The sequence below is a fragment of the Cupressus sempervirens genome, chromosome 9 (genome assembly GCF_028749045.1).
Source record: "Cupressus sempervirens isolate cs-2001-9-10 chromosome 9, ASM2874904v1, whole genome shotgun sequence".
Classification (NCBI taxonomy): Eukaryota; Viridiplantae; Streptophyta; class Pinopsida; order Cupressales; family Cupressaceae; genus Cupressus; species Cupressus sempervirens.
This window is the reverse complement of record NC_143126.1, coordinates 27,287,007-27,308,535: the sequence shown is the minus strand read 5'-3', so window position 1 is coordinate 27,308,535 and position 21,529 is coordinate 27,287,007. Positions and strand designations below refer to the sequence as shown.

The 21,529-nt window shown below is 33.0% G+C and overlaps 1 pseudogene; it reads left to right on the top strand.

Moving 5' to 3' along the window:
- The first annotated feature begins 623 nt into the window (after window positions 1-623).
- Window positions 624-12,002, top strand: LOC149537457 (L-type lectin-domain containing receptor kinase IX.1-like; annotated as a pseudogene).
- Window positions 12,003-21,529: the final 9,527 nt, after the last annotated feature.

Below are 21,529 nucleotides of genomic sequence, written 5' to 3'. Positions count from 1 at the left end.
AAATGAAGAAAATGAAGAAAATTGCTTGGAAGAGTTGAGCTATGAAGATAAAGTGCTTCAAGCTTTAGAAGGTAAAAATGAAGGGATCAAGATCAAAGTTTGAGACTGGCTAAATGAGGTGGGTAATTTTTTTGAATGTGAGCCTATGGCTAAGGAAAAGAAGATGTAGTTTGCATGCACAAAATTCAAAGGATGTGCAAGGATATGGTGGGATCACCTGTAGAAGGAAAACATTAGAAAACAAAAGGAAAAGATCAAAACATGGAGCAAGATGGAGACAAAGCTTCATGAAAAGTTCTTACCCCTGGATTACTCACAAACCTTGTTTCGTAAGTTCCAGAATTTGAAGAATAATTTTTCTTTTGTACAAGAGTACATAAATGATTTCTATAAGTTATCCATGAGAATAGAGCATCAAGAAGATTATGAGAAGGTGGCTGCTAGATACATGAATGACCTCAAATTCTCTATCCAAGATGACCTGAGCATGCATCGTGTTAACAATATGGAGGAAGCCTACCAGTTAGCTCTAAATGCTCAAGAAAAGAAGAATCAATAGTACACTCAGAGGAATAGAGGAGGAAGAAGGGGTCCCTCAACATTGTTTTGAGGAGGTTCTAATTATGGCTAAGGAGAATCCTCCCAAGGATTTGAAAGAAATACAGATTCCAGACAGGATCATGTAAAATAGGAAAGAGGAAGGGAATTTCAGCGAGGATGAGGTTATGGTAGCAAAAAAGGATGGGAAAACCAATGGAGGCCCTTTACCTATTTTAGACGTGAAGAAGAAGGACATAGAGATTTTGAATGCTCAAATCATAACATGTCAGAATTAAATCAATGAAGACAACCTAGAGTGAAACTGGTTCAGCCAGAAGAGGATAAGCAAGAAGTTTCACCATATGTGAGAGAAATGCTCATGATGATGAGATCAATGATCATTACAGAGAAAAAATGAAGTTCCTACAAAGAACTCTGGCGACTCATGGCTCTGGACCAACATTTTAAGAACTAGATGCAATTCTAGTGGAAAGGTATGTCAATTTGTATTTGATGGGGGTAGTTGTGAGAATATGGTATCTAGAGAAATGGTAGAGAAATTAAATTTACAATGTGAGAAGTATCCTTGTCCTTATCATATTGCATGGTTTAAGAAAGGAAATGAAGTAACGGTTGATAAAAGATGTTTAGTTAGATTTACCATAGGAAAATTTTATAAGGATGAGATATGGTGTGATGTTACCCCTACAGATGCTTGCCATATGTTGTTGGGAAGACCATGGCAGTATGATAGGAAGGTCATACATGATGGGGAGAAAAACACTTATACATTTGGAAGGTTGGCTCTAAAGTGGCTCTATTGACACATAAGGATGAAAAGAAGAGTGAAACCATGTTGTCTAAAAAAAAGTTGTCAAAGAAATGAAAGTAACAAGTTGTTTTTATGCACTAGTTCTAAAAAGAGGACAAGAACAATAAAACTTGGTGCCACCTGAGGCAACAAAGGTGTTGGAGGAGTTTGTTGATGTTGCTCCTGATGAACTACTTGATGATCCCCAACTCAAAAGAGATACTCAACATCATATTGATCTTATTCTTGGAGCAACCATACCTAATCAAGAAGCCAATCGGTTGAATCCAACACAACATGTAGAGTTGAATAAAAAAGTGACAAAACTGATGCAAAAGGTTCTGGTTAGGGAAAGCATGAATCTATGTGTAGTACCTACATTGTTGACTCCAAAGAAGGATGGTACATGAAGGATGTACACTGATAGAGGATCAATCAATAAGATCACCATTATGTACCAATTTTCTATTCCTCAGATAGATGACATGATGGATGAATTAGTGGGGGATAAGAACTTCAACAAGATTGATCTCCAAAGTGGCTACCACCAAATCTACATTCGAGAGGGAGATGAATGGAAGACAACATTTAAGACAAGAGATGGTTTGTATGAATAGATGGTTATGCCTTTTGGGCTTTTGAACATACCTAGCACATTTATGTCCTTGATGAATATAGTGTTGCAACCTTACATTGGTAAGTTTGTTATAGTTTACTTTGATGATATTCTGATCTATAGTAGAAGCAAGGAAGAACACTTACAACACCTAAGGATCATCTTGAGTATCTTACAGAAGGAGAAGCTCTTTGCAAACTTGAAGAAGTGTAGGTTCACGCAAACTAGTTTGACCTTTCTAAGTTTTTTCATTTCTCAAGATGGTGTTCAAATGGATCCAAAAAAGGTAGGAGAAACCCTAGAATGGCCCAGTCCTTCTAGTATAACAGGTGTACAAAGTTTTCATGGGTTGGCAACTTTCTACTAAAAGTTTATCCAAAATTTTAGCAGTATAGTAGCACCCACAATAGACTATACCAGAGGAAGGGAGTTCACATGGACAATAGATGTTGAAGAGAGTTTTAAATTCTTGAAGTAAAAGGTAACTAAAGCTCCTATATTGACACTTCCAAATTTTGACAAAATTTTTGAAGTAGAGTGTGATGCTTCACATGTTGGGATAGGCATTGTTCTTATCCAAGTAGGTAAGCCTGTGGCCTTCTTTAGTGATAAATTGAATGAAGTAAGAAAGAATTATTCTACCTATGATCTAGCTTTTTATGCAATTGTTTAAGCATTAAGACATTGGAGGCACTATCTAGTCCCACATGAGTTTGTGCTATTTATTGATCATATTGCTTTGAAATATCTCAACACATGAAAGAAGTTGAATAGTCAACATGCCAAGTGGGTATCTATCTTACAAGGATATATCTTTGTCCTGAAACATAAGTCTCGAAAACAAAATCAGGTTGTTGATGCCTTGAATAGGCGTGGTACATTATTAACCATAATAGAAACTGAGGTTACTAGTTTTGATGCTATTAAGGCCTTGTATGAAACTAATGATGATTTTTGGGAAATTGTAGAATAGCTAAAGGCTTCTTCTTCTAGTAAGTTGGATCATGTGAAAGGTGACTATTTTATGTAGGATGATTACCTCTTTAGGAATAAACAACTACACATATCAGATGGATCCATGCGAGAAAATATTATCAGGGAATTTCATAGTGGTGGACTAGCTGGATAGTTTGGAAAGGACAAAACAATAAACTTGGTTGAAGATAAGTATTATTGGCCCAAGATAAAGAAGGACATCACTAAATATGTGGCAAGATGTAGAATTTGTCAAGTGGCTAGAGGACATTCACAGAATACAGGATTATACACGCCTTTACCATTACCCACCAAAGCATGGACTAACTTGAGTATGGATTTTGTATTGGGTCTCCCACACACTCAACAAGGTAATGATTCTATTTTCGTGGTTGTTGATTGATTTTTAAAATGGTCCATTTTATTGCTTGTAAAATGACCAACGATGCACAACTAAAGCAATAGAATTGTTCTTCTCAGATGTTGTTCATTTACATGGCTGAGTAAAAGTACAAACCTGTGTCACCTTTTTACAAAAGAAAAGACTAACAAAAATATAGTTCGATTATCTTGAATTTGAAAATGAAGTGATAATAGTTTCATTAAAAGACTTGAAAATGCTACCAAGTCTGAGGATGGCATTGAACTTACAAGTAGTTTGTACGGTGAAATTTTCAGTTGGAGCCTAAATTTACAAAACACCCATTGAAATTTGGCGTAAATCTTTTGAGACCCTTGCAAGCTTCCAATCCTATTTTAGGTTCAAAATACACCGTGCAACACAAACCATAGAGGACTATTATGCTGATGGTCTTGCATTGTTCATGGCTCCTTGTGTCGCAGAGCCCCCAGTAGACGGATCAGGTATGTGGCTTGGACTGTTCAACAGTTCAACCAATTGTAATCGTCAACCCAAACAATTGCTATTGAATTTGAGATGTTCAAAAATGATATAATTGATGAATACTTTAGCGTCAATGCGCATGATCCGGATGATAATCATGTGGGTACTGACATCAATAATGTCACTTCTATCAAGAATGTTTCTTTGTCTGAGAGGCTTAACAACGGACAAACTTGGGAAGTGTGGATTGATTATTCTGGGCAACCTAAAGAGCTCAAGGTGTTTATGGCTAATAACAGATCAGACTTCACTTCTCCTCGTCCTACAATTCCTACGCTGACTTATCCTCTGAATTCTTCGGATTATCTGCCCGAAGAGGTCAAAGTTGGTTTCTCTGCTTCAACTAGACTTTCCAACAAGAGGCGCACTATCATCGCATGGAAATTTTCAAGCGAAACCAGTTGGGGGCATAATAAAATACATCTTTCTGTGATAATTGCTCCTCCGGTGGCTGTGGTCGCGGTTATACTTATCCTTGGGGCAGCAATTTACAGGGTAAAGAGTAAGAAAGGAGTAAAATTTGTTAGAGACGTGCCAATTTCCGATCCCAACGGCCTGAAGAATGATGAAGTTACTGAAAAGCTCAACGATGAAATAAGTCTCAATGTAAGCCCACGGGTGTACAGGTACAATTTTTAATATTTATCTGATAATACTTCTAGGGAATATTTTTTTTTTTTAACTTATGTTTTCAATGGATTAACAAGTTTGAGTTTTTTTTTTTTTGGTGGTTAAAAATAAGTTTGAATTTTCTTAGTAACAGTATAATTTATCATGCTATGGATAATATTTCTTATTTATAAATTTGTTTCAGGTTTTAAAATAAGTGTTAAGTTTTTCATTCTATCTCATAAAAGATGAGTTCTAGTAAATCAATTCTCATAAAACATGGATTAATAGGTTTCTGTTAAAAATAAAATTGTAAGTTTGAATTCTTATAATAATATTATAACTTATCTTGTCAAGGAAAATATTTCTTACTTATCAATTGATAAAGTTAAGGTGCTTTCTAATGAATAGTTCATAAGACACAAAACTTACTAAGGATCTTACAATAAGTGTTTAGTTTTTCATTCATTCTTATGAAAGATGAGTTCTAGTGGACCATTTCTCACGAAACATATATTAATGGGTTTCTATTAAAAAAAAATATTATTTTGAACTCTCATGGTAATATTATAATTTATATTGCCGTAGATAATATTTCTTATTTATCAATTGATAAACTTAAGGGGCTTTCTAATGCATAGTTCATAAGACACAAAACTTATTTAAGATTTTATAATAAGTGTTAAGTTTTTCATTCTTCCTTATGAAAGATGATGAGTTCTAGTGAACCAATTCTCATGAAATATATATAAATAGGTTCTTGTTAAAAAAATTGATTAGTTTGAATTCTCATAGTAATATTATAATTTATCTTGTCATGGAAAACATTTCTTATTTATCAATTGATAAACTTAAGAGAGATTCTAATGAATAGTTCATAAGACACAAGACTTATTTAAGATTTTAGAAAAAGTGCTAAGTTTTTCATTCTTTCTCATGAAAGATGAGTTCTAGTGAACCAATTCTCATGAAACATAGATTGGTGAGTTTCTTTAAAAAATATTTGCATGTTTCAATTCTCATGGAGAATATCCGATACTTATCAATTAATGAACTTAAGAAGCTTTCAAATGAATAGTTCATAAGAAAAAAAAAATTGTTTAAGGTTTTCCATTACTTGTGAAGTAATTCTCATAAAACATAGGTTACCAAATCCAAATGCCTTAAACATCAAACATTAAGGATCGTTTCCTAGGCTAAAAGTGGTAATAGTCAAGGTTGACTTATTTTTCAAGCTTAATTTATTCCTTAGTATGTGATATTTAAAGGTGACCCCATAAATCCATTCAAATCTAAGACGTAAATGAATATTTTCTAAAATTATGTAATTGGATGTTCTATAAAATCTTTTAAATTGTTTCCTCTTGAGATAGTTTTGAAGAGCTAAGTAGCATGACTGCTAAGTTTAGTGAAGATTCAAAAGTGTTTATAGAGGAAATCTAGAGGATGAAAAAATAGTGGCAGTGCAAAGAATCTAAAAGAACTCAGCTGGGCTTAAGCAATACAAATCAAAAATTGCAATACTTAGCAGCTTGTCTCATCCCAATTTGGTTCCTCTTTTACAATGGTGCCACGAAAAAAGTGGCGAACTTCTTCTAGTTTACCAATAGATGTCAAATTGCAGCCTGGACAAGTATTTATATGTAATTTTGATCTTTTAGATATGATTGTGTATAGTTACATCAACATTCTTGATCACACTCTATGGTTATGTATAATATTTTTTACAACATTTTAGATCACACTCTATGATCTATCATCAAGTATTTGTTTGTCTTTTTGAGCTTCTAGATTTCATTGTGTATACCTTTTTTTATATCAACATTTCTGATTAAAATCTATGATCCATCATTAGCTATTTTTTTGTAAGAGCTTTTAGATCTGATTGTTCATATCTTTTTTACATCAACATTTTGAATCATTCTCTATGATCCATCACTAGAAAAATTTTTGCTGGACACACAGGGATTGAAGATCTAAGTTGGAGCGTGAGATTCAAAATAGTGAGCAGCTTGGCTCTGGCTCTTCAAAATCACCACACGAATCAAGCCCATGTGTTCTGCATATAGACATTAGATCTAGTGACATAATGTTGGACTAAAACTTTGCGGCATGCCTTGGAGACTATTGTTTGTCCCGCTTGATGGAGCATGATAACACATCATACTACACAAACCCTGGTGGAACCCTAGGTTACATTGCATTGGAGTGTTTTGGAACACACAAGGCGAGATCTAAATCAAATATTTTCAACTTTGGCTTCACCACTCTGGAAATTGCTTATGGAAGGTGTACATTGGATAGAGAGCTTGATGCCTCTAATATGTTAAAATAGGCCATGAACAACATAAAAAATGAAGTAATAACTATTGCAATGTAGAAAGTAGGGAAAAATAGAGCAAAAAATAGAGATATATAGCTGATAAAAAAAAATATATTAATCTAGCTTTCTTACGTACATCAGACCTTCAAATGTCTTCTAACAATACATAGCTTGTATGTGCACATCACATATTGCATGTAATACAAAAATCTAGAAACTCTTTTCTAGAGTATTTTATATCCTAAAACGTTCTACATCTAATCTAGACTATACAATGGAAGGCTCTAGGAAGCCTCTTCTCTGGATTCTTCTAGACAATCTTAACCCTTAACACCCCCCCTTAAGATTGGCTACAAAAAAATACAAAAGAGAGGGTAAGAGGGGAGCATTATATGACTATCTCCCCTTAATGTTCAACTCAATCATACCAAGCATACTCTGTAGCTTGAGAAATTTAGCCTCAAGCATACTCTTAGTAAATATATTTTATTGTTCAATCTTCACTTGGACAAAATTGAAGATTAACAATATTTTCTTGAACAATATCCCTAATATAGTGAACATCAATTTCAATGTGCTTTGTTTTAGTATGAAAAATAGGATCACTTGCAACTTGTATAACACTTTGATTATCACAATACAAAGTAGTATTTGAAATTTGTTCAAATCCAAGTTCACATAAAATATTTTGGAGCCAAACTACTTCTTTTTCTTCTTTTTTTCTACTCTGTATTCTACTTCACATGAAGATAGTGATGTAGTGGCTTGTTTTTTTCTACTCCATGTGATTGGATTTGAGCCAAGCTGAAAAATGTAGCCTTTAGTAGAGTTTCTATCATCAATCTCACTACCCCAATCTAAATCTGTAAAGCCAAGAAAATAAATTGGGGACTTATAATTGTAATGTATGGGCCATAGTACATTGTTCCATGAACATATCACAAAATTCTCTTGGCAACCATCCAATGACTTTCTTTAGGTTCCTATATAAATTGAGACACTAGATTGACCGCAAAACAAATGTCTAGTCTAGAATGAGTAGTCTAGAATGAGTTAGATAAACCAAACTACCAACAAGTTGTCTATATAGAGAAGGATCTACTTTCTTGGAGGTGCATTCCTTAGTAAGCTTGACTCTAGATTGGAAAGGAGCAAGGGCTGGCTTGCAATTAAGAATTTTAAAATTTTCTAAAAGATCCAAAACATATTTTGTTTGAGAGATGAACAACCCATCATGAAGCCTACTAATTTGCAAGCCAAGAAAATAAGTTAGTTCACCCAAATCAGTCATATAGAATGCCCCTTTGAGAGCCGATTTCAAATCATTGATTAAAATTTAATATTTGGTCTAGCAATGAGTAAATCATCTACATAAACTGCAACAATGATGATGTCATCTTTCACCTTCTTCACATAAATATTTGGATCTGATTTACATTTTGTATACCCATGAAGCTGAAAATACTTGTCAATCTTCTCATTCCATGCTCTTAGTGTTTGCTTAAGTCCATGGAGTGACTTCTTTAATCTACAAACATGATTAGGATGTTGTTGATCTATAAAACTTGGAGGTTGATTCATATAGAGTTCTTCATATAAATCTCCATTTAAGAAAGCATTTTTTACATCCATTTGATTAACATGCCACACAAAACTTGCAGCCAAAGATAAAATAACTCTAATTGTATTCATTTTAATGACAGGAACAAATGTTTCTTCATAATCAACACCCTTTTTTTGATTAAATCCTTTAGCAACCAATGTGGCCTTGAATTCCTCTATATCACCATTTGATCTAAATTTTGTTTTGTAAACCCACTTGCAACCAATAACATTCTTACCTTGGGGATGAGGTACAAGTTCCTAAGTTTTATTTTCCATTAATGAATTATATTCTTCTTTCATGGCTTGCTCCCATTCTTTCTTCCCTCAAGCTTCCTCATAGGATTTTGGATCATTTTCTTATAATGCTTTGGCCATAAGAGCACAACCATTCCTTCCTTGGATCATTGAGCCTTGCCTATAGATTTCTTCAACACTTCTTATCTTTTGTCTAGCTAGAGATACATCTTCATTATCACTACTTGTAGTTAATGGCTAATCAAAGGCATTAGTAGTTTCATTTGTATCAGCAATGCATACGTCATCCTTATCAATACAGTCTTTGGTTTTTTCTAGAATAGGAGAAGTTGTTGTTGTTGTGAGTTGTGAATGCTCATCAAACTTCACATCTCCACTAACAAATACCTTATTTATTGTCAAATCATATAACCTATAAGCCTTTGATTCTTTACTATAACCCATAAACAAACACTTATGACTCTTTGGTTCTAACTTTTTTCTCTTTTCATCAGGGATATGTGCCCAAGCAATGCATCCAAATACTTTAAAATAACTAATGTGGGGTTTTCTAGCACTCCAAGCTTCTTTAGGGGTGATATTTGTGAGGGCTTTAGTTAGAAATCTATTCACAATATATGCAACACAAGAAATAGCCAAACCCCAAATAGTATTAAGTAAACTTTTAAAATGCAACATACAATGAGCCATTTCCAAAAAGAGTTCTATTCATTCATTCAGCCCCCCCATTTTGTTGAGGAGTATATGGTACTATTTTTTGCAATTTAATTCCACAATTCTCACAAAATGACTCAAATGCATAGTTACAATACTCACCCCCATTACCTATTCTTAAGAATTTAATTATTTTCCCACACTAATTCTCAACTAAAGCCTTAAATTTTTGGAAAACTTCAAGTACCTCATTCTTTCTTTCAATGAAATAAACCCATACTCTCCTACTATAATCATCAATAAAAGTGAGGAGATACCTACCACCTAAAAGTGAGGGATAGCCTAGTTCACATAATTCACTATGAATGAGTTGTAATGGATGATTGGCTCTCCATGCTTTACCTAAATAAAAAGGATCTCAATGATGTTTCCCTAGCACACATCCTTCACAAACTCCTTCAGATGGTGAGATTTTTGTTGATCCTCTGATCATATCCATTCTAACCATATCTTGCAATTTCCTATAATTGATATGTCCAAGTATAACATGCCAAAGTTTTGACATATAATCAGATTGAGCAATATAAGCATGAGAGTATTTAAAATCTTCATCAGCAAATCCCACAAATTTAAAAAGACTTTCTTTATGATCAACTCTACCAATGGCAATTATATTGGTTGGGTCTTTGCTATCTCTAACAATGACTTGATTAGTAGTAACAACAAACTCATATCTAGCTTGAACTATTTTGTATACTGAAATTAGATTCACCCTTAATCCTTCAACCAATAATACATTTTTCAAAGACCCATGTGTTACATTAACAATTCACGTACCTATAACTAGTCGTTTCATTTTGTTACCGATAGTAATTTCTTGATCTGAATTTTTTCCTTCATAAAAATTAGTAAGAAAAGATCTATCTCTAGTCATGTGGAATGATGCACCTAAATCTAAAATCCATTCTTTAATAGAATCTGAAGCAAAATACCCTCCCTTAACATTAGATTTTATTTTAAGTGTAGTAGTTACCTCCTTACTTGTTTTATCTTTTCTTTTTTTGGAGATGGCTACAAAGTTGTATCTATCCTTCTTGCCATCCTTAAACTTTCCTTGCTTGGACTTGTTTTGCTTCCTTTCATTGTCCTTATTTTTCAAAAAAAAATTCTCCATGTGATTTTCACCACCAATATACGTACAAATAATTGGTTTTCTTCCACCTTGTTTCTCTTCACCATCATTTCTAAAAATATGGTTTGAACTCTCATTATTCTGAAATTTTTTATATCCTCACCAATTCTTCTTTCTGTCATTCATAACAAACTTACTTCTAACTTCATATGCATGATTTTTCTTAATATACCCTTTAATAAGTTGGGCTTCTTCATCTATAACAGGCTTACAAAATTGAACAAAAGTTTGTTGTGCAGTATAAGGATTTAGCTAAATAATCCTTTTCCTTAATTTCTTAAATACCTTGTATGGTTGTGGGAGCTTACTTTCAACCACTAAAATCAACTAAAAATATTTATTTGCATATTCAACACCTATTTTCTATAGCTGAACATTTGAAAAAGTAAATTCATTGAAATAATTGATTATTTTTTCAAAATAGGATGGATCCAACTTCACCAATTTTTCCTCTATGATAAATGTGTTAGCAATATCAACATCTTTATAATCTTTTTCTGAAGTATCCCACAGCACTATTGGATCATCAATATCACCAAATCTTCTATTGAGATTGGGGTTTAAAGCTTTAGCAATAATACCTCTAGCTTGCTCGAACTCGCATCTCCAAATTTATTTTTATTTATTAGTTTGGGGTTCTCCAATCTCCTTATTCACTATCCTCCATAAGGCCTTTTCTCCAAAAGCATTCTTGACTACAATCTTCCAATTTGCAAAATCAGTTCCATCAAATATAGGGAAAACTTCATTTGAAGAGCCCATGTTAGCATAAAAAATCAACCTTGCAAACAAACCACTTCCAACAATGTATTTCCTGCGCCAAATCTCTCCAGAGATATTTCTAGTTGAATCTCTAGCTCAACCTCTAAATGAATCTCCAACTAAACCACACAGAAATCTATTTCTAGCTAAGCTTAAGCTCTGATATCATGTTAAAACAGGCCATGAACAACATAAAAAAATAAAGTCATAACTATGGTAATGTAGAAAGTAGGGAAAAATAGAGATATATAACTAATAAACAACAATATATTAATCTAGCTCTTTTACATACATCAAACCTTTAAATGTCTTCTAACAATACACAACTTGTATGTGAAGATCAGATATTTATACATGTAATACCAAAATCTAGAAACTCCTTTTCTAGAGTATTCTATATCCTAGAATGTTATACATCTAATCTGGATTGTACAATGGAAGCCTCTTCTCTAGATTCTTCTAGACAATCTTAACCCTTAACATAACATGGGTTTGGTCAGCTAGGTTGATAATATGAATGAGGCAGGACACATACTTGATGTCACTGACCAAGTGCTTGATAAGGAAAATATTGGTAAGCGAATTGAACATTTGATGAACATTGCATTGTGGTGCTCATTTCATGACTATAGGAAGACACCAATAATACAACGAGTTCTTGAAGTCCTTAACTTTGAAGTTGAAGTGCCCAAGCTTCCCCATAGAATATCTAGAGAGACTTATTATTCACAAGAATGCTTAAACATCACATACTAAGGCTTCATTATGAGACTAAAATTGTTAGATAGTCAAAGTTCACTTATTTTTTAAGCTTAATTTTTCCATTAGTCTGTGATGTTTAAGGATGGTTCTTATTGACTTCTGAAAAAGAGGTTGGACCTTATCATTTATGCCAATTGAATATTATGATAGGGAGTGTGTTAAGGTTTTGAGTCTTTTGTTTGAGTTTATAAGAAATAAAACTAGAATAGTAAAAGATGAAGGGGATCTATAGATAGGATAGATTTTGATCTTCACTTTGCTTTGGAAATGGAGGAGTGGATGTAATACCATTTGTTCAAAATCTGCACTTTTATCATAGCGTTTACTTTTTCCAAGCATAGAATTTGTTGGAAATCTTCACTTTTACCTCAATTTTTTCCATTCACATAATGTTAAGTGTAGAGATATAATTAGATTATCAAATTTGATTTATCAATAAATGCTATTGATTCATGACTTGAAAGTAATAGATCTTTCTTTCAGGTATTCCTTCAACTCATCAAAACATTTTTATTGATTTCTTATATAAATATTATATATGTGTATATGAAGAACTAATTATGGTTATCAAATCATGACAACATGAACATGATGATTTGATCCCAAGATTGATTTGGAGTCAACAAATCATTTGGAATTGAGCAATCTCTAATCTTAACTCCATTGATAATGATTCCAACAATCTCCCCCTTTGTGATTGATGGACACCACAACACCATTTATACAATTCAATTCCTTAGCACAAACTTCACAATTTCTAAAGGAAATTCTTTGAAAACTACATACTTAGAAAATAATATCATGTTTTATTAACTTACTTTTCTTTATCTTCAGCATCTTCCCATTACATAGTTGACTCTTTTTGGTGCATTGCCACTTTTATTTCTTTAATTTGTTACTTATACCTTTTTCTATGTCTCACCACTCTCTACACATTCTTTTTGCAAGTTCTCTTCTTAGTTTTCCCTCTTTCTCTAACACTTCCCCCTTTTTTCCTCTTTGTGTAGGTATTATTTACTTATACCCATCTGACAATAATGCCAAAAGGTATATACCTATCACCTTTATCTATGTGACTACTCCCCATATGGAGTATTCCCTTACTGATCATCAATCTAGTGTAAATTGTAATATTCAACTATCATGCATTAATTCCTGAAATTTTTCTTCACTCTAGCATAATAGGCATATGACCCATGGCTTTCCTCTAAGATATTCAAATGTATCCTTTTGAAGAGGTTTTGTAAAGATATCTACCAATGGTTATTTTATTGGAACATATTCCAATCCAAACTATTTATCTTGTACTTTCTCTCTCAAGAAGTGAGAATTAATGAAAATGTGTCTTTTCTTTGAGTACATTATCGATTTATTAGTTATGTTGATGGAACATGTATTATCATAATTCATTACCAATCACTAATTTTACCATTTCCTAAATACCTTCCAGTATCTATTTAATCCACACTACATGTGTGCAGTTTACTATTGTAGCTACAAATTTAACTTTTTAAAGTTGATTGAGAAACTCAATTTTTCCTTTTGCTAACCCATGCTACCATTCTTCTTTGAAGAAAGAATGCATGACTAGTTGTACTCTTTTTGCGATCTACATCTATTGCCTAGTGAACATCTATGAAAATATTGAATTCAAATGTTTCTTTCTGAGTGTACCATAATCCATATTCTTTAGTACCCTTCATGTATATGAAGATTCTCTTTATAGAAGTCATGTGTGACTCTTTAGGATTGACAAAAAATATTGCCACCATCCCCACTGTCTGTGAAGTATTTTGCCTACTATGTACCAAATACTATATTTTTCCAATTATGGTCTAGTGTGTATCATATACTATTGTGTAAAATTCTTTATTTTTTCTTAATTTTAGGAAGAAGTCATAACTTTTTGGTAGTAGAAATATTTGCAAGATGTCTAAATATGGAAAAATCCTCCAAGTTTAGAAAAATAATATAAGTATAGGATTCTTCTCTTAAAGATAACTTCTAAAAGAAATTAGGGAAGGGGAAAGAAATTTTGAGTAAGGAAAGTGGAAACAATTATTCTTGTAGATTAATATTTTTATACTTTCCACTATGATTTTTTAGATTATTTCAAATGTATGATTTTTTAGAAAAGATTAGTAATGAAAAGAGGGTGAGTGTTATTTGGATAGGGAGAGAAGATTTTAAGGCTGAATTTAATTTGTATAATTATTGTGGAAATCATGTAATTTATTATATAAGTTCTTACTCTTCATGTCTCCAATTTTTTGTTTCGTTGGTAAGTCTATGTTATTCATTATTAGTTTCCTAAAAGTTTTCTTCTATTTTTATTGCTTCTAATAATTTATAATATTAGCTACTACAAATTAGATGAATAAATATTCTTCTTGCTTCTATTCTATGAGATTTGTTGAACATTTAATTTGTAGCTATATTATAAAAATTAAAAAGATATTCTGAAACAACTCCATAGATTTGAATCAAATCAGTTTTTGTTATTATTTTTTCTACTATTCTTCACATTCTCCAATTAATAAATTATGTAAATCAATAGTTAATGGGCCAAACAATGCAAGATGTGTACATATGGAAAAATTATTCAAGTTTAGAAAAATTATCTAACTATAGGATTCTTTTCTTAAAGTTGAAAACTTATATATTGATAGGATGATAACTTCCAAGAGAAACTAGGGAAGAAGGGGAAAGAAGATTTTAGTAAGGAAAGTGAAGGCAATTATTTATGTAGATAGAAATTGTTATATTTTTGTTATGATTTTTAAGATTATCTCAAATACAAGAATTTTTTAGAAAATATTAGAAGTTCAAAGAGGGTGAGTGTTAATTGGACAGAGAGAAGATTTTGAGGTTGAATTTTATTTGTATAATTATTGTGGAAATCATGTAATCTATTATATAAGTTCTTCCCCTTGAAACTAAGTGAATGTATGGTTGTAGGTTCTCCAACTCTTGGTTTCCTTGGTATGTCTGTGTTATTCATTATTGGTTTCTTGAAAATTTTCCTCTATTTTTATTGTTTCTAATAATTCATAGTATTAGTTACTACAAATTAGATGAATAAATATTCTTCTTGTTTCTATCCTATGAGATTTGTTTAACATTTAATATGTAGCTACATTATAGAAATTAAAAAGATTTTTTGAATCAACTCCATAGATTAGAATCAAATCAATTTTTATTTTTATTTTATTATTTTTCTACCATTCCTCAAATTCTTGATTTTTGAAATTTTTTAAAAGTAAAATGAAAAGTAGTTGTAGAACTTATTGTCAATGACAAGTTTTACCTTGAAATGACTTGGAATGTTTTATTGAATTAAGATAAGATAAAAATTGAAATGACACACATTTAAGTCCAAAGAAAATCAATAGTTAATGGGTCAAACAATGCAAAGTCATATTTTTCAAGTAGGAGCCTAATTAGTTTAGTTCAATCTCAAGCCTCAATGGATGACTTGATTAACATCAACTTAAAAGTCAGACCTGTGACTTTAATAATTTGATAAAACAAATGAACATAATTATTTTTGTTCCAATAGTTGACCCTATATATATTTTTAATGTAGAAATAAAAGAGTGTAAAATTGTTAATTATAAGAGATAAACTTTAAATATGTGTGTGTGTGTGTGAATGAATTAAATTGATTAAGTAGGTGGTTCCAAAACTTAATAATTATTTAAAGTGTTTCTTTAATAAATTAATTTAACTATTAAAATAAAATAAAAAGATAAAAATTATTAAATAATCTATTGGTGTTTTGAAACAAAGATGGTTTCAAATTACCCCAATGAAAATAAGGTACATCTAGGGGGCAGGTACTTCCTATTCAAAAGACTCTAAAGTTACCTCCCAACCCACTCATCTGTGACCATCGTAAGCAAACATCAGAATTCCTGCCTTTCTGGAAAACAACAGGCGGCGGAAGGAGATAGGTAAACAAAATATATTTTACTCAACAAAGATGTAACTTCCTACTCCTGCCTGCGCCATGGGCTGTTCTGTTTGTTGTTTCAAGAACATCTTTTAACTTTTTACAAGGCACGACAATGATGGTTCTCAATTTTGGGAATAAGATCTTCCTTTTTCCTGAGGTGGGGTGCTGATCAGATGTGGGTGCTCTGGCTTTTGTGTGGACTGGAGATATGCTGTGGAGTATTTCTCAGCGTGGACAACTACTATAATGCCGTCTCCAGCCAGGCTACGGCTTCTCTTCCTTTGTGATGGGGACCTGATTTGCTATGCGAGGGCTTTCAATGTTCACTTCTTTGTAACTCGGTTGGCACGTGTTTGGCATTGCTTCGACGTGGATGCTAGCACCTCCTCTACCCACTATTTTACCCAATCCGCTCTCTGCAATTCCAATTCCTATTGAAATTATGAATCTGTGCAGCGCAGCCATCAATAATGAGCTCTTTCTACCACAAGTGATCAATCAGACAGAAGAAGAAGGATGGTTTTTGTTCATACGAAATGAGAACAGACCGCTGGGAATCTGTCGAAAAATAGATGATCCAAGATAAAGTTGAAGTTGAATAAATGAAGATGTCAAGACCCGATCAAAGCTGTGAGCAATGCATAAGTAACAAAAGGTGGAAAAAGAGAATCCTGATAACTCTGACATGGTGGATCCCATCTAATTTCCAATTCTGGCACACGTGGGGAGAACAGTAGCAAACGTCATCCGATCAGGTTGCCTAGCAGTTTGTTGCATTTCGTAAAATAATGCTAATGCATTTTGAGGAAACTCATGTCTTCAGTAAGCTGCAATCATCACATTCCATGAGAAAATGTCTCATTCTATCATGTGGTCGAAAACTCTGCAAACTTCCACCAGACTTCCACACTTAGAATACATATCAACGAGCTTCATGAACTTTCAGTCAGTGGTGGCTTGAGAATATTCCCAAAATATAATGATAAGCCCTGTAGCTCATAAGGATTATTGACGTATGAATTTCCGGCTATTTTCATCGTCATTCATACACTTTTGGTTTTGTGGCCATCCCGCTTGTTTTTTAATCCACCCATGATTATCAAATAAAATTAGGAAGAAAATGTGGAGTCAGGCTTCAAATAACAGGTCACTGCTGTATACATTTGATCCTCTTCAAATGGTTTTGAAACATAACCATCCATCCCCAATCTTAAGTACTCCTCGTGAGTTACCTGGATTACATCAGTTGTCATTGCCAGTATGGGAACATGCCATTTATTAATATTCTGATATTCTTCTGCAAAGCTAGCTCTACATTCACATGAATAATTAATATTTTTCACTTCTTATAAATGTAGGTATAACAACATAAATGACCCCTTCAACATCCACGGTTCGAATTTTGGGGACCCCAACTTTTCTCCTCTGTACAAACAGAACTCCACATTTGGAAAAGAGGGAATTCCATTTAATTCCACACTACAGGCGAATCCCAGGTCTTAAGTCTCTCAAACTACTCTCTGGCATCTACTAATTAATGTCACTCATTTCAAATCCTTCAGTTGTTACGTCTTACAGACCGGAAGACAATATTCCATTTGAAATCTAGCTTGTGAGCAATTCAGATGAGGTTTTTTCAATGTTTGAGTTTATTCCATGTAGTTCATTCAACTTATCAGCTTGCTGAAGTCAGTCAGACCCCACTCTGGGGTTTGGCTATTTTTTTTTTTGTTTTCGAACAACTGATCCTTCAAATTGATCCTTTGACCATCTAACATTGACTGGAAACAGTCTACATCACTTCTTCAACTTTTAAAACTTAATTCGCCCTTTTCTGCAATTTGCGAATTTTGTGCCAAAAGGTTCTTTGACTAGCTTTAAGAATTGATCCAAACAATTGATTGGGCTCTGAAATCAATCACACCAATTCTTTGTTCCGCATTCTTGCACCCTATCAAATCTTGTCTTATGAAAAATTCTCAGTCAAAAGATATTGATCACCAAATTTGCTCTTTCAGAATTGCCTTCAAGAAAATATCTCAAAAAAGTATAAAACACGTTAAGAATTGGCTCTGAAAATAGGGCAAACTAACACGTGGGAAAATGAAAACTGGGGAATTGGTTCTCTGTCACGAGGAAAATATGAATCTATGATTAGGGCTTTCATGACGAATAACTAGGTGAATTTGACGAGTGGTCAAAGTGGGCTACTTAGAGTTGCAGATTGGAAAGACTGATAAAAGAACATTTTTCTCAAATGGAATAGACCTCGGAAAGTGTGCAGATAGATTCATCAAAATTTGAAAATTGGCACACTTAAAGTACTTTTAGAGGAGAACACATTGGAACAATCCATTCCATCTCACCTATCATAGATTCAAAGATATAAGATCACGAACAGGGGTATTGACTAATCTGCATTTGTTGACACTAGTAAAAAGTTACAAATTGCATTCAAAATCACATTAAAAAATAAGGTAAACAGATTTGTCATAAGCTCACTATTGTAACATAGTAAGTCTCTAACCTCTAAAATGCAATGCAAAAGGAATTTTATCATTTTGGTCAACTAGGTCAAAGTTATAACAAGTCAAATAGGACCTCCTAGAATTCAGAATAATTTGCATCAGCATGACAACAATAAATGACCAACTTTGAGGGATTCAAAACCTAGACAAATGGATTTGAAACAACTTAAAATCTAGAACATAGGTTCTCTAATATGGACACTAAACACTCCCAAAGCAGTGAGTTATAAAACATTATTGGGTGCGAGATATTTAATTGCAAACACAGCCTCCCATCATTTGACACTTAAGCAAAAATGTAGATTTGGACATTGCTCGAAACAATACTTCACAGAATGACTCGAAATGGCAGTTTATCATCATGGAACACATAGATGTACTGAATGCAAGATGTTAGAAACATTAAACACCTCTTAGGCCTTGAAAGAATAGCCAGGTACACATGCATCAAAAAAGTGCTTGTGGGGCTTACTTTTTCAATGGTACTCAAAATTGGGGCTTCAATTTTAAGTCCCAACATAATCAATAAAGTTATTTTGACCCATTGAAACTCACTAGAAAATTCTTGGAGGCCTTCATAAGGTGTTGACTTGAACCATAGGAAACCATCATGGTTTTATATTTCTCATGTATTTACAATTCCTATCAAAATTGAGTCTTGTGTGTAGTTCTAGATGTGGAAGACCCTCCCTAGTATATATTTATATTTTTTATGGTTAGCAACCATCCTAGTCTATCATTTCAAATAATGCCTTAGATATTTCATTATGCGCTTTAAATTTGTGAAGCCTTTTTCTAGTGAAAAATTTGTGCATCTTAATATATTTTAAGAATATAAGTCTCCAATCAATAGCAATTCATTTATGTGGTTTAAATATACTCTAACATATGATCTATTGTGTTACTTTGGTTTATAATAATATTCATACATATTTGTAAATGGATTGAGTATACTCTTTAGGCATCAATTACCAAGTGTTTCAAAGGTCAAGTGTTGAAGGGTATCGAGAGTTGAAAGGCATCAAATTGTAGTGTCGGTTGTGTGATGTGTAAAGTGTAGTCATGTGGTGTGTCGTGTGTTGTGTGCAACATAAAAAGTGCACAATATAGTGGAAGTGTACATGATACAACAATATGGTGATAGTTTTCAAGAGGTGTGATTAGCATACATAGGGGACACTTATATGGAAGAGTGTGGGTTTTATATGTCGAGGAAGCCTTGTCTATCAGTGGTACATTACACTATATAATTAACATTTAAATTATGTTAAATATTGGCCTTCACATATTTTGGTATCTATGAAAAGAAAGACATGTTTTTGAATATTAAAAAAATACAAATCATTTTAGTTATAAATTTATAAATTAAAAAGGAAACAAGACTTCGATTTGTATAAAGTGGTACATATTATTAGTAGTAATATATTATTATCTATGTTAGCTTGCCATTCTAAAAAATTGCTTTTTATATGTAGGTTTGAAGGGAAAAAGAAAAATATTTAAATGTCAAACATTTTAAATATAAATATCACGATTATTTATTGGATGATATAGTTTAATATGATATATTGTGCATATACCTTAATCTACAATCTATTAATCTACTTTCTAATATAATAATAGTCATTCATATTTTGAATAGATCAAGTATATCATTTAGTGGTTAATTAATTACCAAGTCTTGAAGGCATTGGGTATTCACGAGTGTCAAGTGCATGACATCGTGGAAGTGGGAAGAGGCTACTGTGAAACTTATATGCACCTAAACTAGTGTTAAATAGTCTTAAGTCCTTTATATACAAGCGAAATACACTCAAAAGAGGACTATATAAGTTTCACCATAGACGGGGCCGTGGAAGTGTGTACATTATGATAGAAGCGTGCACAATATGGTGGAAGTGTACATGTATGGTGGAAGCATGTGAGAAATATTAATACAACTTCTAAACTCACAATCCTAAACTTAAAAATCTACTGGGCAAATACTATTACTGAGTGCCAAAATTTGCTCGGTAACCAAAGAGAATAGGTGGTAGGAGAGTTTACCAAGTGAGCTTGGTAAATGAAGAACACACAACTCGGTAACCAAAGGAGGGTGTGATTACCGAGTGAACTCAGTAGAAGAGTGATTACTGAGTGAACTCAGTAACCATAGGAAGGTGGAGCTTAGTAGAAGAGAAACTCGGTAGAAGAAGACACAAAGTGTACTCGATAGCCACTACAGAGAATGACTTCTACCAAAGACAATACCAAGTGCAGACTTATGACATGAATATTTTCACCATTAAAACCAGAGACCCAAAGCTTGAAATACTCAACAATAAATTTCACAAATGCAATGAACAAGGAAAGAGAAATAGATTCAAGTATGCCTTCTTGCTTTCTATTTAAATTTGATTCAAACTAATCAAGATCTGGGAGCATTCGGCTTCAACCAAAAAACCCTAAAGTAACCCTAAAACTGATAAAACTTCAAACTTTAAACTTCAAACTTGCAGCTCTAATGGCTGCATACTACAATACCTAGAGCAATCACTGCTTCAATAGGTCAAATCAAACAAATAATAAACTTATAGAATGACCAGAGAAGAAACACGTGCAACTGCAGGCACAAAATGAACTTCCTTTTCTTTGCACTTTGATGGCTGGATCTGCTGATCACTTCTCTCTTCTTCCTTCTCTGCAATTTCTGATTTGCTCTTCTTCTCCTTCTACTGGGTCGAATGAAACTGATCATTCCTTTTGTTATACTTGCAAAAAGTTTTCCCCCCATTTCTAGATTTGAAAATTTTCATCTACCATGCAATAAATTCATTTGATCATCCTGTAAGCTGTTAGGGAGGTAGGTGGGTGTTTGGCTCTAGAGGCAAACAACAACCACATTAAATATTCCAACACTCCCCCTTTGTCCCGAGCCAAACAAACAAGGATCATTGCCGATCCAAATCAACTACACCAAGACTCTCTCTTAGGTGTACAAAAGTTCCAATGTCTAATGGCTTGGTAAAAATGTCTACTAGCTGCTGCTTGGACTTGCA